The following is a 19,280-nucleotide window of genomic DNA, read 5'->3' on the forward strand; positions in this document are numbered from 1 at the left end:
AGAGCAAAACACTCAACCTGACACTTTGGAAAGTAAGTAGCCCATATCCCAAATATAGCCTCTGTTAGCTCCCAGTTTTAGAAATTTGCACTTCTATGGTTTATCCTTTTTGTATGATTTCACCATTTTATTAGGACTAGAAATGCTGAGAACTCACAAGTATTTCTGAGTCAGTAGCAATGAGGATCATGAGAATGTGATCTTTTTTTATATTTGGTTCTTCTTCATCATTATTTACTGGAGAAAGTCATCAAGAGCTCACATGTATTAGACCACACTAACTTCCATCAGGCATATGCTAAAAGTCTCGATGGTCACTTTTTCAAACTACATCTTTTGCATCATTTCTCTGTTTTAGAAATATTCCTATGAAGACTGTATGGTTCACTGCTAGGGAAATCCTTCCTCCCCAAGAGTCATTCAGATTTTATCTGAGGTTGGGTCAGAGGAATGAGTATAAATTTCTTATTCTTGTACCATTCCTATGCAGACAACTGGTGAAATCAGAGTATGACATGGATATACTCTATTTTCCTATAATACAATGAATCACATTGTAGAAACCTGGTGATTATCTTTGAATCTAGACTGTTTTACATAGCTTGAAATGCACTGAGTTAAATGAAAATTGTGTTTACTAAATAAAAAAAATACATGCTAGAGAAAATTTAACAGGGTTTTTTTTTTTTTTTTAAGGCATACAAACAAAGCTATATCTGAACTTGGCTTACTTGAAAATCTTCTAATCCTCATTGCACCTTCATTTAATCTCACATTTGCTTTTACTCGACATAGGCTAGGTAACAATTTCCACCCACTCACATCCCTGACTTCCTTTAAAACTGCCTTAAGACATCTTCAATACATCTCTTGGTGAACTCTAAATTCATTCTGACTGCCACTATTTTGTATTTCCACAGGACTTTATATCAAAGTCAGAAGAGGTTATCCCAAGCTTATTTTAATTATCTCTGTTTATTTAATCATGTCTGAACTTCTAACTGTATAATAAACTCATGAAGGTCAGGAAGTCTCTTTCTATTCCCTTATTTATCCAATTATACCTGGTAGAGAATTGTATAAACACCAACAAGACAGCAAATGATCACTAAGTGAACATTTGTTAAATGATTAAATTTGTTCTTTTTAAGAGAATAAAACAGAACACAAGATGTATGAAACAAAATTTTTAAAACTGAGATGAACTCTGACCCCGGAACAGAAGGAGGAAAGAAAAAATAAAGTCAAAGAGGTGCCAAGGGCTCTGACTTGGGCAGAGCACAGCAGGCCTAGGAGGATTTTTGTCTCTGCTATGTCCTGCTAGGCTGACTCAACTAATACAAATAACACAGATTGATAGGAGGGATGTGAGGGTAGGGAAGTGTGGTCTAATGGGATGCCACACGCATAAATTCTTGGTACCGAGGCATCGTTACATGTGTGAATGGTGGAGTGTACCTGTTGGGCACCAACTGACCCATGGTGTCCCACAAATATTAGGAGATGAATTGCTTCCACCTACATGTTATGCTAACATATGGGGAAATATTGCTGAGCTTACAGTCCTGGCTGCCTTTAGGGGCTCTACTCAAAAAGTAGAATTATTAAAAAAAAAAAAAAAGTAGATTTTTCTATCATGTAACTGAGACCTACTCCTCTTTTTTCTGTCAAAGACTGAGAAGCAGGAGGCTCCCTTTGCTTCTCAGGAAGATTCAGCTCTGAAGCCCGTTTACTTTCAGCACACAGGGAAACAATTACTTCTGTTCACTGGCTAATGAATGACTTCTTAGTCCCTGCACTCAGAAGCCAATAATAAACACACACTCATGTGAGGGTTGGTCTAGTGTAACTAGAATAGTATAAGTAGACAAAGGGAATTTACTCTTTGTTTAAGGAACTCAGTTATTTGAAGAATAGATTCAAACCAACAAATTGCCATAGGTGATTTTCTCTGAAGAAGATTTAATAAGAGAATTTTAGGACCAAAGGGGAAAAATATATAGTATTTCAAACTCTTAACAGAAATCAAGAAACTATTACAAAGAAATGATCTGATATATATACACACATAAACATGTATTTCACACATACACATGTATATATACAATATGCACTTAAAAAAGACAAAGAGAATGATAACAGAGCACATAAATACTGAAATAAAATTAATGCTCTAGGATACCAATAATTATTTAACAACCCCGCTATGGACTGAATTGTGTTCCTCCCAAATTCATATGTTAATACCCTAATCCTTAATATAACTATATTTGGAGAAAGGGCTTTTAGGAGATAATTAAGGTTAAATAAAGTCATAAAAGTAGAGTCCTAATCCAATTGGATTGGTGGCCTTATGAGAAGAATAAGAGAGAGAGCTCTTTCTCTCTCTCCCCACCATGTAAGGACATAGAAGTTGGCCATCTGCAAGCCAGGAAGATATATCTCACCATAAATCAAACCCTAGGGTTTGATGGAACTCAACCATGATGGCACTCTGATTTTGGACATCTAGCCTCCAGAACTGTGACAATATAAATTGCTGTTGTTTAAGCCAGCCAGCCTATGGTTTGTTATGGAGGGCTAACCTAAGACAAACACTAAGCAAAATTAAAAAGAAGAAAAAAAAAAAAAAGAAAGAAAGAAAGAAAGAAAGAAAGAAAGAAAGAAAGAAAGGTAAGAATAAAAGGCAGTATCATAGTTATAAGACTACAGCACGCAGGAATTTTACAGCAGAGCCCAAATCAGCAATTTTTGAGTCAGCATTAAGCATCAAAAGACACCTTCAAATTAAAGGGACCATCAAGGGAGAAAACATGGTGACATGAGGGGTATTTTGTAGCTACATATGTACCCTCACCTGTGAGTTCCTTCTCAAGTTGAGTTTCTGGCATTTCTCAGCAACTCTCTTTTTCGCTATAGACACAGCTGATCCCTTTTAAAGTATGTGGTCTTAAATAAAGTTGTTCATCACAAGTTTGCTTTTACTCACTGTCAATACCTAGAGTCAAGAGTTGGAATTTTTACCACGGACTTGAAAGTAGTGCTACGGATTGTCCAGAGATAATGCTCAGCATTTAAAGATTTCTAAAATATGCCATTGTTCTTTCACTTTTATTTTATCAAAATGCACAGAAAATGACACATGACTTCCTGGGTTTCTCTTTTCTTTTTAAAGAACATATCCTTTCCATATAAATTGAATAATAACTAACCAGGTACATCAGGTATCTAACACTTTCACCTTTTAATGTGTCCTCTAACATTCATATTTAAGTAGAATGAGAGCCCGAGAGCCGATTAATTTGAGTTGTAAGCAATCCATCTGAGAAAGTCCCATCCTGTTTTCTATCAAAAGTCTACTTTTAATATAGTTAAACTTTGAGACCCTCTTGACTTGAACCTTAGATCTAGTGATTCTGCTGGTTGCTGCTCTTTTAGGGTCACTACTTAATACTTCAGTATTTTGCATGTTTAGTGGTTTTATTTGTAAACAAACTGCAGTGGCAAAATAAAACATATTAAAACTAATAAATAAAAAACTCTTTCTTTAAAAATAATAATAAAAATATTATTAGTACTTGTTGGCCTAGTAAAGGAAAAAAAAGACAGTGAGCTGTAGTTTGGGGGAAGAAGACTCTAATAGAGAAAGTTTAAAAACTTAAAAATGATAAGGGTAAAGTAACTATTGAATCAGACAATGTTTTTAAAAAGATATTTTTGAAAACCTAGATGAAATGTATAATTTTTTTAGAAAAATACAACTTAACAAAATGTCCCCAATAAACAGAAGTCTAAAAAGACCATTTACCAAAGAAGAAATAAAGTGATACACAGCACCAACCCAAACCAAACAAAAACCTAAGTCCAACTGGTTCTGTAGCAGAATTTTCTTCATAGATACAAATTGGTGGATACCTCATGCCAAAAACTACAGCTTTCCCAATGGGGGATTATAGAGGCTTTCTTGATAGTGCCGCAAATGAAACAAAGATATCTATTATCTATACTGTTACTTAGATTTTATTGGAGATATTATCCAATCCAATTAGAAAAGAGAAAACAAATAGAGGCATAAAAATTGAAAAAAAAAAGTTATAAAACTTTTTTTTCAGATAACACTATTATAGGGTTAGAAAATCCAAGAGTCGATGGGAAATGTATGATAAACAAGATAACAGAACAAAGTAGAAAATTATAATATCAAAACCAAAATTAATAGCCTTCATAATAAAAACAACAACTTGTTACAAGATGTAACAGAATAGAAAGCTACATTTAGAAAACTTCACAACACAGAAGTTGAGAAGACTCAAAAAAAAATCCAAAAAACCTCCTAAAATATCTACTTTTGAGATACACAAAACCAGACTTCGAACAGGCCTACGTCAAAACCTGGTACAAACAGAAAGGTGCACCTCATTCTTGAATATAAAAAGTTAATATAATAATGAATGCCCTCCTCACTTCATATATATATATAAGGTAATTTCAATTAAATTCCATTTTTCAAAACTGAAATTAAAACAAATGAGCAAGAATAGCCAGGAAATATCTTAGTGAAGGGTGGATCTAGACCTTCAGGCATTAAAAGATATGCTTTCTATAATTACATTAGTGTGGTTTAGACATGTAGACCAAAGTTAAACAATAGAAAATCCAGGGAAACAGTTTGGAAATATCTTTGAAAGTTAAACATAAACTTATCATATGATTCAGCAATTCCACTCCGAGGCATATACCCAAGAGGAATAAAATATGTATTGTACACAGCAATACATGCAAGTGAATGTTCATAGGAGTATTATTCATAGTAGCTAAAAAGTGGAAATAACCCAAATGCCCATAAACTGGTAAATAAATACAAAATGTAGTATATCCACACAATGGAATATTATTTGACAATAAAAAGGAATAAAACATACTACAAAATGGATGAACCTGAAAATAGTATGCTTTGTAAAAGAAGCCAGACACAAAATACCAAATATAATATGCACCACTTATATAAAATTTCCCAAAGTGGCAAATCCATAAAGACAGAAAGTTGATTAATGGGTCCCTGGGTCTGGATATAGGAATAGACAGTGATGGCAAAAGGAAACAGATCTTTTCAAAGTAATTCTGTTTTGGTGATGGTTATAAACTTTGTAAATTTACTAAAAGTCATTTAATTTTACCCTTAAAATAAATACATTTCAAAGCATTTAAGTTACACCTTAATAAAGAATAAAAAATCCAGATAGACTCAATACATTTGGAAATGTATTATAAATGTATCATCTCAAATCAGGAAGGAAAAGATGAAGTTTTAAAATTAGAAGTGTTGGGATAACTGGGTAGGTACACTGAAAAAGATAAAATTGAAATTGTTCCTCTTATGAGGTACAACAGAATAAACGCAAAATTATTCAGAAACTATACAATTACTAGAGAAAACCATGATTGAATTTCTGTCTATTTTGCGTGTTGAGAGAATTCTATTACTCAAAATCCAGATGCAACACAGAAAAAATATTGATCTTTTTAAAAGAAGAATCTAAAAATTTTTGCACTGTAAACAAGTAAAAACACAAATGGTAACTGGAAAAACATTTTCTACTTGTATTAGAAATGGTTAATATACTTAATATATAAAGATCTCCTAAAAGAAAAAAGAGAACAAGGCAACCGATAGTAAATGGGCAACATATATGAACAGATAGTTCACAGAAAAAAATGACAATGAACATAGATGTCTGAAAAGTTTCTGAGCCATGCTGCTCCTAATAAGAGAAACACAAGTGAAATGACACTGAGATGCCCTTTCTCCCTATCAGATTGGCGCTAATCCTAACCTTCAACAACAAACTGTGTGTGAGGCCAGAGGAAATATTTTTACATATTGATGGTAGGAAAGAAAAATAGTTGTAACCCTAAGGGGTGAGGGGATAATCTGCCATTATACTGCAAGATTACATATGCATTTGTGCTCTGATGTAGCAATCCTGCTATTGGGAATCTATTCCAATGATACACTGGCAAAAATACAACAAAGATAAAAGCACAAGATATAATAGCAAAATTCTGGAACAGAGGAAATTGTCTATCAGTAAGGGACTGGACAAAAAAAGCTACAGTATATGCACACAAACGAATATTGTACAGCTGTAAAAAAATAAAAAGGAACATATTATAGTTATAGCTAAGACAGTGGTTCTCAAAGGGATTGAGATTGTTTCCCAGGGGATCTTTGGCAATGTTTAAAGACATGTTGGGTTGTCACAACTGGGGAGAGAGGTGTTACTGGAAAATATTGGGTAGAGAGGGAGGAAACTGCTAAATATCCCATAATACAGGCTAGTCTCTCACAACAAAGAATCATCCAGCCAAAATTTCAATAGTGTTGAGACTGAGAAATCCTGAAACAGGTAATACTGGCAAATGATCAAAAGCAAGGGGAAGAACAATGTATATAAAATATATAGTTTGCTACCATTTACCTTATAACCCTAAGGGAGGCTATAAATATATAAATATACTTGATTATATTTTCTCAAAAAAAATAAAAAGTTACCTATGAGAGGTTAGATAATATGATGGAGGGAACAGGTTAAAAAAATAGAATTTTCTGAATATTCCTTGCTTGTGGATTTAATCTTAGAACTATGTAAATACATTCATAATTATAAAACAAAACAAAATTTATACTAAAGAAAAGCAAAATAAAACAATGAACCTAATTTTGCATTTTGGTATTGAGCTAGTGGTATAATCGCACAGATAGGAATTATATTAGATGAGTTTAAAACAATAATTTAACTATCTCTAGTAGTTTATATACTGTGGACAAAAATGATCAGGAAACTTTTAACTATTTTGAATATATTTTAAGTATTAAATTGTTGGTTGCAAGGATATAGATATATATACACATATACCTTATGAAACTAGATTGTATGTGCTCTATTAAAATCAATCCGTTTTCTAGCTCACTCACGCAGCTGTTGGCAGGATTTAATTCCTCCTTGCCTGTTGTATTGAGGACCTCTGTTACTCTCAGGCTGTTAGTGGGAGGTCTTCCTCATTTCTTGCCATGTGATCCTCACCATAGGGCAGCTAATAATAGCAGATGGATTCCCTCAGAGCAAACCAGCAAGAAAACTGGAGAAAGCCAGTAAGACAGAAGTCATGCTCTTTGTAACCTAATCTGGGAAGTGACATCACATCACTTTTTCTGAATTCTATTCACTAGCAGTGAGTCACTTGGTTCATCCCACATTCAAGAGGATGGGATGACACTAGGGCATGACTACCAGGAGGTGAAGGTTAAAGTAAAACATTAGACTTTGTCCTACTATGGGTATAAAGCAAATAAGTGACTATGTTGATATCATAGGTCATTGGGATTTGCAGCAGTAGAGAAAAGACACACAACTGTAAGGTTAAAAATTAAATAAAAATCCTGCAGTTTCTGAATTTGAATTGGAAATACAAATCCAAGTACACACACACACACACACACACACACACACACACATATAAATATAAGTGTATGTGTATATACATTTCTTATTTTTGTCAGCTGAAAAGGCCTAAAAACGAATGAGCACCTCAAGCACACAGACTTCACTCACTAAATTCTATTTTCTACTAAAAGAAATAAGGCTCCTTGGAGAAATAATGGATGCCAGGCTTTGACAGGAAATGGACAAAATTAGCTTGGATGAACTTGTTATAGCAGAAAGCAATGCCACTAGATGTGTCAAATGAATTTAGGAAACAACTTAAAGGAATCAGACCAAAAACAAACAAAAAATAAGCATAAATTGGAATAATAACTACATTGATTTCAAAGATATAAATCACATTTAAAATAACAAGCTCATAATGATATTAGAAAACATCTCATCTATCTTCGCTAAAGAAAGCTCGACAACTATCTTTTTGAAAGCTGACAAACACAGGAAAAGAATCAAATCTATATCCTGTATTTCATGTATGAACTTTAGGTAAACCAGTGGTTCTCATTGGGGGGCAATTTTGCCTTCAGGGGTCATTTGACAATGTCTGGAGACAGCTTTAGTTCTCATGACTGAGGAAGGGTACTACTAATATCTAGTAGAAAGAGGCCAGGGATGCTGCTAAACATACAACATGCACAGAACAGCCCCTCAAAGCAAAGAATTACCCAGTCTAAAATTATCAATAGTACCTAAGTTGAGAAATCCTCAGATAACGCAATAGTTAAAGAGATGAAATTTTTCTTCTTAGATATACTCCAGTTAATAAACAATTTAGAAATCGTAAAAGTAAAATATCACCTTTTTGCAATCTAATAAAAGGCAGGTTTTGCCATTGATCACAAATGGCTGTTAATATCACATAAACACGAAAGCATCCATATAATATTATTGTCAATAAATTGAATCCACATCTGATAGAGAAACATAGTAAGTGGCACCAGCTAGATGCAATTTGCTAAACCCGAACTTTAAAAAATTCTATTGGACAGATATCTCAGTTTCTTCAAAGAGTAAACTGCAAAAAAAAAAAAAAAGAGAGAGAGAGAGAGAGAGAGAGACAGAGAGAGAGGAGACACATCAACCAACTGCAATACATGGAATATATTTAGATTCTAATTAATACAAATAAGCAGAAAATAAGTTATAGAACCATCAGAGAAATTTGGAAAGAAATTAAGCATTTGATTATGATATTAAGAAGTTATTAAATCACTTTAGGTGTGACAATGATGTTGTGGTCATATTTTTAAAAAGCATTCTTACCTTGGTGTGGGAAAACTGGACAGCAACATGCAAAAGAATAAAATTGGAACACTTTCTTATACCATACACAAAAATAAATTCAAAATGGATGAAAGACCTAAGTGTGAGACCTAAAACCATAAAAATCCTAGAAGAGATCACAGGCAGTGACCTCTTTGACATAGGCAGCAACAACGTTTTGCTAGCTATGTCTCCTAAAGCATGGGACACAAAAGCAAAAATAAACTATTGGGGCTACATCAAAATAAAAAGCTTCTGCACATTGAAGGAGACAACTAACAAAACTAAAAGGCAACCTACAGAATGGGAGAAGATATTTGCAAATGACCTTTCCAATAAAGGGTTAGTATCCAAAATACATAAAGAATTTATAAAACCCAACAACCAAATAATCCAGTTAAAAAATGGGCAGAAGACATGAACAGACATTTCTCCAAAGAAGACATATGGATGGCCAAAAGACACATGAAAAGATGTTTATCATCATCATCAGGGAAGTGCAAATCAAAAGTACAATAAGATATCACCTCATGCCTGTTAGAATCGCTAAAATCAACAACACAAGAAACAACAAGTGTTGGTGAGGAGTGGAGAAAAAGGAACCCTCAGGCACTGTTGGTGGAAATGAAAACTGGTGCAGAAACCGTAGAAAACAGTATGGATCACTCTCAAAAATTTAAAAATAGAACTATCCTATGATCCAGCAATCGCACCACTGAGTATTTGCCCAAAAACAAAAAACAAACAACAACAACAACAAAATTCAAAGGGATATATGCACCTCTATTTTTATAGCAGCATTATTTACAACAGCCAAGATATGGAAGCAGCCCAAGTGTCCATTGATACATATATATATGACACATTGATTAATATATACATATGACACATCTTCTTTATATATACAGTGGAATATTATTCAGCAATAAAAAAGAATGAAATCTTGCCATCTGCAACAACACGTATGGAGCTTCAGAGTATAATGTTAAGCAAAATAGGTCAGTCAGAGAAAGACAAATACCATGATTTCACTCGTATGTGGAAATTAAGAAACAAAACAGATGATCAAAGAGAGAGAGAGAGACAAACCAAGAAACAGACTCCTAATTATAGAGAAAAACTGATGGTTACCAAAGAGGAGGGGTTGGGGGGATGAGTTAAATAGGTGATGGGGATTAAGAAGCACACTTGTCGTGATGAGCACCTGGAGATGTATGGACTTGTTGAATCACTGTATTGTGGTAGTTGCTTCAAAATAATCTAGAATGGAAAAAGAGTGTATGTGTAGGAATATAGATGAAACAATCTGAAGCTATGAATTTATGATACCACTCTTTTGTGTGTTTTTGAAATTTTGCATAAAAGTTTTAGAAGTTTACAAGTTCTATTTATTCATTATTATAATCATCTTAAGGGAAAAACCAATGATAAAACAGCAATAAAATATTCCATAATGTATACCAACTTGAAACAAAACAGCATTGTACTTACTTTAATATAGCTTTTTAATCATACTGTATATAATTTTGAGCATTAATTTTTAACTTTCTATTTATATTAAAATAAGTTTTCTTTTAGCATTACTCATTTTCAAGAGTCATGTTATTGATAGATAATGATCTATTAAATAAATATCACTTGTTTAATTTACTTTTCAACCCCTACTTACCATTTTATTTTTTCTACTTTTCAGTATTATAAATAGTGCTGAAATAAACACTTTTGCATATGATATAATTTCTTATCCAAACTCATTCATTTTAGGGCATATAGGTCTGGTATAAATCCATCTCTTTGGAATAATTCCCAGAATTTAAATAACTGAGTATGAGGCCTCATCATTCTAAAGATTATTGAGACATAAAGACAAATCACTCTCTGCAGAGATTAACAAAGCATTTGGCCGCAAAAAAATTGAGCATCCTATAACAATTACTTAAACAAGAAGCATTTTGTCTGTGTCACAAAATAAAAAGTTCAGTGTTCGTATAGTGGCACCATGATGTTGTCAGTAACAAATTCTTTCTGCTCTTCTGTTCTGCCATCTTTAGTGCAGCTTTACAGTCACAATCCGTATGCTATAGCACCATATCTAGGGACCAGACTAGAACCAGGGTAGAGGGAACAAAATTTTTCAAGGTTTTGTCTTTGTATGTAGATAAGGGAGCAATTCCTTGTAGACTTCTTCTGACCTCATTCATGAGAAATGTGCTTCAAGTTCCTCCCTGACTAGAAGCTGTGTAGGAAAATAGGGTGTTTAGTTTTCTAGTGTAAAAGAGATAAGGTAGTTAGGAATGGATGCTGAGTGAGCCAATTCATGGTACACAAGCCCTACATTTCAAGAATACCAAAGTGCCAAATGTCATCCAATTTTTGGTACAACCATTCCCATTTCATTTAATAATTACATATAAGAGGCTATATTGTTTTTAAATTACTTTGTATTATTTTCCATTACCTAAATTACAAATTATGTTTATTAAGCAATTTATATAAACAATTTTGGGGTAGGCAGATGTTATAGTGATTGAGAGGGTTGAGAACCCAGAATCTGAAGTTAAATAGCCTAATTTAGTGTAATGCTCTATCCCTTCACATTCACACAAACTTGGCACACTGCTGGGCGCATAAGAAGCATTCTATATATTTTGGTTTGTTGTTGTCAATAAAATAAGCAATCACTCTAAAATTGAATTTGAGGAAAGAATAGTCTATGAGGTGATGTTCTTCCACCCTCTTCCAAAGATGGTGCTTTAGCTCAAGACCTTTTGTTCTACTCCTCGACCTTCAAAAATTCTCATGATATGTTTCATTATGTAATGAGCTGATATAAGCTTACTGTCAGTTGGGACAGTACCAACTGTCCCAAACTCTTCAGTACCAAAACATTAAAAGGAGGCATGAGGTAGTTCATGATTCTCCTACAGAATATTTTTATTTTAACCAAAATCAGTTCCTTATCCCAATGAAATGCATATTTTACAATGTGTGCTCTCTCTGTTAGCAATTTTCAGACAGGTGCAATATTTTAGTAAAGGAAAAATTTCAGAACCCATTAAATAATGCCTTAGAGATGACTATAAATTGTCATCTCTATCGATATGAATATTTTGAGATTATTCAAATGAAAATGCATCAGAACAAACAAATGTTTGGGGCATTTGCTATAAACTTGAGGAAATTTCTGCCTTAATTACATACACATTCTTGGTGGAAGTCAAACTATATTTGCCTATAGACCTAGGGATGCCTATAGATGGCAGACACAAATGTTAATGGGCCCATTATTAGTGTTAGTTGTTTTTATTAAAACATTTCAAAGCTCCAGGAGGTGAACTAATATATTCTTTTTTATTTTAGATGCTTGATATTTTAAATGGAATATGAAACATCTTTGAATCACAGTGGCAGATTCTTGAGGATGATTAAGCATGGTGTCTATTAAAAACCTATGCAAATTACAAAAAGACCTGTGCTAAATAAAACTGCACTCATACAGTTAGAATTTTAGCATTTAGTAATCTTCAAATATTTTCTTTACATTTCTTTAAGTTTTTCTTTCTCTTGTTTTTATTTGTTCAGTGTAACACAACATCTGAAAAGTAAGGATTAAGTTAGAGATCTTCTAGTTTCATAGTTAAACTTCTTGTAAAAGCTGCCTATATTCACTCTCTTCACTTTCTAGCCTTTTATACAATTTTCAGCTTCGTCATAAGTTTAGTCCATCACTCTACTTTAAAATTGTTCATGATGGTCACCAATCAAACCTATTTTTCTAAATCCGTCAGCTATTTTCCAACCATCATATTATTGGCCTCTAAATAGCATTCACTTTTGTTTTCCCTTGTCTTCCTGGTCATTCCTCTTTTCTGTTTCTTCTCTTATGTTAGGCTATCCCAAAGGCATATGATCTCTATATGGTCCATATACGTTTCCTTTCAAACATTGTTTTCTCATGTATTGGAACCCCTCAACATCTAATTACTCAAGTCAGTAGTTAAGAGTTAACCATTATATCCATCTCCTTATTTTTTCTATCCAAGTCATCAAAAATCCTCTCAAATACACCTGTTAAATGTTAATCAAGCTCATTTACTTCTGAATATTTCTATTGCTAACATTATTTTTAGTTCAATCTACCATTATCTCTGTCCTTAATATCCACAATAGAGACTTAATCATTTACCCACACACATACCCATGGCTTCCCTACAGTCTATTCTTTATATTCAACCAGAGCAGTATTTTTTTTTCAGATTTTATTTATTTATTTTAGAGAGAGAACATGAGTGGGGGCTGGGGATAGAGGGAGAGGGAGAAGTAGACTCCCTGCTGAATAGGGAGCCGGACACAGGGCTCAATCCCAGGATCCTGGGATCATGACCTGAGCCTAAGGCAGACATTTAAGCGACGACTGAGCCACCCAAGCACCCCAACCAGATCAGTATTTTTTTTTAATATATATATATTTTTAAAGATTTTATTTATTTGACAGAGATAGAGACAGCCAGCGAGAGAGGGAACACAAGCAGGGGGAGTGGGAGAGGAAGAAGCAGGCTCATAGTGGAGGAGCCTGACATGGGGCTCGATCCCATAACGCCGGGATCACGCCCTGAGCCGAAGGCAGACGCTCAACCGCTGTGCCACCCAGGTGCCCCCAGATCAGTATTTTTAATCACATTAATCTGATAATGATATTCGAGTAAAACACTGGTAGGCTTCTCTTTTCTCCTAGAAACATTGAGTTACCCCTAGCAACCTTTCATTGTGGCCATCAACTAGCCCCTCACATTAGTCTGTTTCTCTTCAGTCTTGTTTTATTAATTACTACTTATTCTTCAGATTTGCTCCAGAGATAGAGAAAGAGAGATAAAGATGTAGCTCTAGATACATATATAGATAGATTATTTTCTTTTCTATATTCAAAGTTGTAAAATTTTATTTCCTATTAAGACTATTGATGAATGCCTGTGTCTCCCATTACTTGCTAAGTTCCATAAGAGCAGGGACCACATCTGGTTTTATTTACTCCTAGCATCTAGCAAATTACTTGGGACCTTGTTAGTATCTAAGAGATATTTGTTTAAAAAATAAATAAAATAAAATAAAATAAAATAAAATAAAATAAAATAAAATAAAATAAATGCTTTCAAGTCCTACATCCTTACCTTAATACTATCTTTATGCATACTGTTTTTTTCTCAGCTAACGTATTTATCAAATTAAATTCTTTTTCCCTTGGAAACCTCTTTGCTAAAGTGAAAAGAAGTACACAGTTCCATGTACACATAAATGCATGCAACAATGATCTACCAGCATAGAACACAGAGAAAATTCTCCTTTATTGGTAGTTGGAAGTTAAAATTCTAAGAGCAGTATGAGATAGTTAAGCTCTGTTTTGAAAATGAATCTTCCATGTGAAGCAGTTATGTTGTTGAACTGTTGATTTAACATCTATTTTTACCTTAGATTATATGATATGGCTGTCAGTCTGCCATGGGGAGAGAACAGTAGGGAGAATGCTCTGTAGTTTTTGAATGTGTACAGTTTTTACTTAGATCCTGAAATGAAAGCTCAGCTGCATAGATGAAATTCTTTGCCTATTGGCATATAAATCAATGTTACTAATGTTTAGAAAATTACAAATCATATAATGTTTAAAGAGTACGGAAGACAAGCATAAATTTGCCAACTTTTTTCTTGCCAACTATGGATATTCAAAATGGCTACATTTCTTATTCAATAACCACATCATCAGCAAATGAGGGCTATATTAACATAAAAAAATTCAGAAAGACATAAGGATAGGCTTTTTAATTGTAAAAATGTTACTATTTATCAAACTGTGGTAATTGTCTTTATTTTTATCATTTCACCTTGGTCTGTTAAAATCACCATCTGCAGACCAGCCCTGGTACGTAATTTCATATTTGAGAATCAATCATATAACACAGGTGAGAAGGACTAAACACACAGTAAAATATTTCCTATTTCCATTCTTAGAAATAATTCTAAGAAATTTCTACATTTTTCAGAAATAGGCTCCAAATAATTTCAGTATTGATTGGTTAAGTGTTTAAAACTGAGAAAATTGAAGTTGGCCTGTGTATTATCAACTGGAAACACAGGTAAGGCCTTTCATTAATGGAAGAGTCAGAACAGAAAACGGTGGACATAACTAATGCATGCTCTTAAGCAAAGTTTCATTGAAACTGTTAAAAAAGCAAATAAAGTTTAATTGCCTTGTGATTAAGTAGAATCTCTTTAATGTCTTCGAGCTCATTAGTATGCCCCCCAAACCCTGATGTCCTTTTAAGCACATAGTGTGCTGCTTAACAAATACATATCGATTCCCGTGGATAAGGAGTAGACACAATTAGGAGAAAAAGAACAGAGCTAAATTAATTCGCTACTGGGTGGGAAAGTTTAACAATGTCATTCCCCAGGTTTGACAGTAATTTTATTTAAAGATTTTTATAAATAACCTAAAAGTGGGAGTACACAGTAAGTTACCCAAGCTCTTCTAAGCAAAGGAATGCTGAGTCAGTGGGAGTAAAGTGCAGAGAGAACGCATGAAGCTGTGTGGGGTAAGACAAATGGCAATTGAGCTTCAATGTGGGCAAGTGTGAAGTAAAGCATTTAAAGAACAATTCCAGATATGGCATAAAAGATTATGAGATATCATTTTTGATCCAGGAAAATGATCTAAGAATTACAATATGCTCTTTCATTCAAAAAGTCTTTCCCAAAACTTCACTCACTATGGACCTCTTAACCGTTGGCAATTCCTTAGAAGGCCATAAGACTAAAGCTTTTCTTTCCTATACATTACTCAAGGTAATCTGCTTCCAAACTTATAGCTTTAATTGCCATATGTAATATTTCTTATGTTTTCTTTCCTTCCATGTTCTTATTTTGGTCAGGATTCCATTCCCTTTCTTTGGTAACAGATCCCAATTTTCCTTGGGGGAACCACCTCCTTCTCTGCTTTTAGCCAAGTGTTTCCAGATAAATATGATGCTGCATGTAGCTTCGCTGAGGCAAAATTAGCTTGTGGCAATCAAGCAAATCATGTACTCTGCCCATGGTTATCAGTTCAAGAAAGAACAAGTAGCAGAATAAAGGCGATCTGAGATGTTTGGTGTAGCTTTTGGAAAGAAAAGCATTCTATCTTTCCTGGGTTTTGTTGTCATGAAAATATGGGGTCTAGACAGTCATGGTTTGAGAGAAGCCTGAAGCTCATGGCAACCTTCAAATGTATTCTGAAAATGGAGCCAATGCAGAGGGAATAAAGAGACATGGCATCTTGGATGCCAAATAAATTTGTACCTGAAAGAAGCCCCATATAGTACATGAGTGAAAAATTATTTTTTTCTATATTAATTTGAATTGGATTTCTCTCATTTACAATAGAAATAAATATAGTACATTGTTGAACTGGTATACTGGTGTACAATGGTGAGCTATTTGAAGTGAAAACCTCCCTTCTGAAATCCAGCCATATTTCCAATTGGATGGTATGTCCATCTGGGTATTCCTTAGTAATGTCATAAATTATGCATTCAAAACTGTAGTCATTGCTTTGTCTCCCAAAGCGTGTCTTTTTTTTTTTTTTTAATGTTCTGTATCTTAGGAGGTAACATTAACATAGTCTCATACAAATCCCCAATGCCTTAGGAGTCATTTTAGCTTCTTCCTCTCTTAATTCAACTTTTACTGAATTATTAAATTGGAAGACTTTATTTTCATAGTCACAACTTGTATATTTTATCTCTTCCCATTGTCACTACTCTAGTTCAGCTCTCATTCTTCTTACCTCTCCCAACTGTCCTTTCTTTCCATAAATGCATATCCATCCCTCTCCATTCTATTATTGTGATTTTGACAAAATAAAAATACAGTGTTACCACTTCCTAACTTGAAATATTTCAATGCCTTTTCAGGGTTTTTAAAATTAAATTTTCTTGTTTTACCTAACACCTTGGGAACTTTATCCTCTACCCTTCCCTACTTCTGTCCAAGTCCTGTGCTACATACCTACTTCCTAAGCACACTAAACAGCTTAGGGTTTCTAAAAACAAATAAAACTTTCTTATACAATGTACTTTTGCATTTAGAATTTTTGTTTTGTCTACCTGGAATGTCCCCCAACATTTCCACTTCTGGCAAACACTTCTTCACCAAGCAGAACTCAGTTTCACTGAACACTCACTACGGACTCCTCTGGATTTCTGAAGCCATCAGATGCTCTTCTTCTGGGGCTCTATAATATTTTGTAAACCACTCTATACTTCTAGGACACTGAAGTATAATGATTGAGTTCCTTGTATAATTTCAGCAATACATATACTGTGTCTCATTTCATTTTTAAAGTACACCACCATCGAGTGGGTGCTCACTGGTACTGGATAAATCCATCACACATGGATGAATGAATGAATAAATGGGCCTTGCCTTTTCCAGCTAATCTTGTTACTGTATGTATATTAAACCTGTCAACTAAACATCTTATTTTAAATCAAAATATAGGATCACATGGAAAAACAAATGCCCCAATTCTGGGTCCAGAAACTTTGTTTTTTCTGCTATATGTGCACCTTCCTTTGAAAATAGGAGTAATGAAGACAAATGAAGCCTTGTAGAAAATATCAACTTTCCTAGAATCAGGAAGGAAATATTATTAAATATTCATTACATGTGTATTTGGTACAGATAAGGAAACATTTATTTTATTAAGAAATAAATGTACTTACTAATTTATATCTAGTATTCAAGGCAGTTCCAATGTTTGAAATATTTGGTTAATGTTTTGTTTTTTGCTAGTTCCTAGTCTCCATTTATTATGTCTCTCTCTCTCTCTATCTCTTTCTATCTGCAATTTCAAACCACACATTATGTAAGAGTTATATTTAAAAGTTCAAGATTTAATTAGTAATACAAAATACTCATTTCTATTAAAACATATTCTACCACATGGGGCGCCTGCTTCTCCCTCTACCTCTCTCCTTCTGTCCCTCTCCCCCTTCATGCTCTTGTTATCTCTCTCTCTCACACACAAATAAATAAATAAAATCTTAAAAAAATATATTCCGCTACATATTGTCTATCCTTCACACACATTTCTCCAAACCATCACTGCAAGATTTAGGTGAAGATGAACTTTGCAATTTGCACATGAAAATTCCAAAAATACTAAATAAAGGTAAGTCAATTCAGGGAGAGACACTTTGATTATTGTTATAAGATGGGATCAACCTGCAGTTCGTCAATTACATAAAGAATGGCTTGTAGAAAGCTATTGTAACCACTTAATATTTCCAGTTTATTCCAGTGATATTTTACAACTCTCTAAAGCATTGGCCTTCAAAATTTGAGTCATATGCTCCACATAAGGCTTTGAAACTATGTAATCTTTTGTACTTTTTAAGTTGACATCTAAGATTATTTTATATTCAAATCACTGTGAAAGATGTATTTTTTAGGCAAATTGTATATGACATATCCTTTTTTATTAAACTTTCAAGGGGCAAATTTATCTCATTCAATTTAGAGAAACCGTCTATCTGGTAAAAGCCGGTCCTCACTGTCAAATCATTCAGTCAAATTAGATAATTTTTTCTCAGAAAAAAGCAAGACTATTTTTTTAAAATGAAAATCAACATATGGCTTATATCCTTATGACAATCTTCTTACTACGAATTCTAATTCTTATGCAGGTAAAGAGATAGAGTAAAAGATACCTGTACCCCTATATTTATTGCAGCATTATTTACAAATGCCAAGATATGGAAGCAACCCAACTATGCACTGATAGATGAATGGATAAAGATGTGGAGATGTGGTGTACACACACACACGAACACACACACACACACAATGCAATATTACTCAGCCATAAAAAAGAATGAGAGCATGCCATTTGCAACAACATGGGTGGACCAAAAGGTATTATCCTAAATAAAATAAGTTGGAGAAAGACAAATACCATATGATTTCATTTATATTTGGAATCTAAAAGCAAAACAAAGCAAACAAACAAAAAAGAGACTGGTAAATACAGAATACAACCTGGGGATTGCCAAAGGAGAGGTCGGTGGGAGGATGAGCAAAAGAGATGAAGGGGATTAAGAGATATAAACTTCCAGTTAGAAATAAGCTAGGGAGATGAAAAGTATAGCACAGGGAATATAATCAGTAATATTGTAATGGTGTTGTATGGTGACTACACTTACCATGATGAACACTGAGTAATTTATAGAATTGTCAAATCAATATATTGTACACCTGAACTAATGTAACATTGTATGTTAATTATACTTCAATAAAAAAATTAAAAAGAGATAAATACACATTTGGCACATATATACCCCAAAACTGCTGGTAAGATACTGAAAGAAGCAGAGCCTTATTTCATCCTAGATATAAGCAAGCAGCATGTGACTAGGATGAAATAATACTCTGTCCCTTTCAGTCTTATTAACACTTTCCGTGCTTTGCTCCTGGAACTGTCCTTCA

Source organism: Ursus americanus, chromosome 7 (genome assembly GCF_024610735.1).
Source record: "Ursus americanus isolate L20-20 chromosome 7, mUrsAme1.1.p, whole genome shotgun sequence".
NCBI classification, from domain to species: domain Eukaryota; kingdom Metazoa; phylum Chordata; class Mammalia; order Carnivora; family Ursidae; genus Ursus; species Ursus americanus.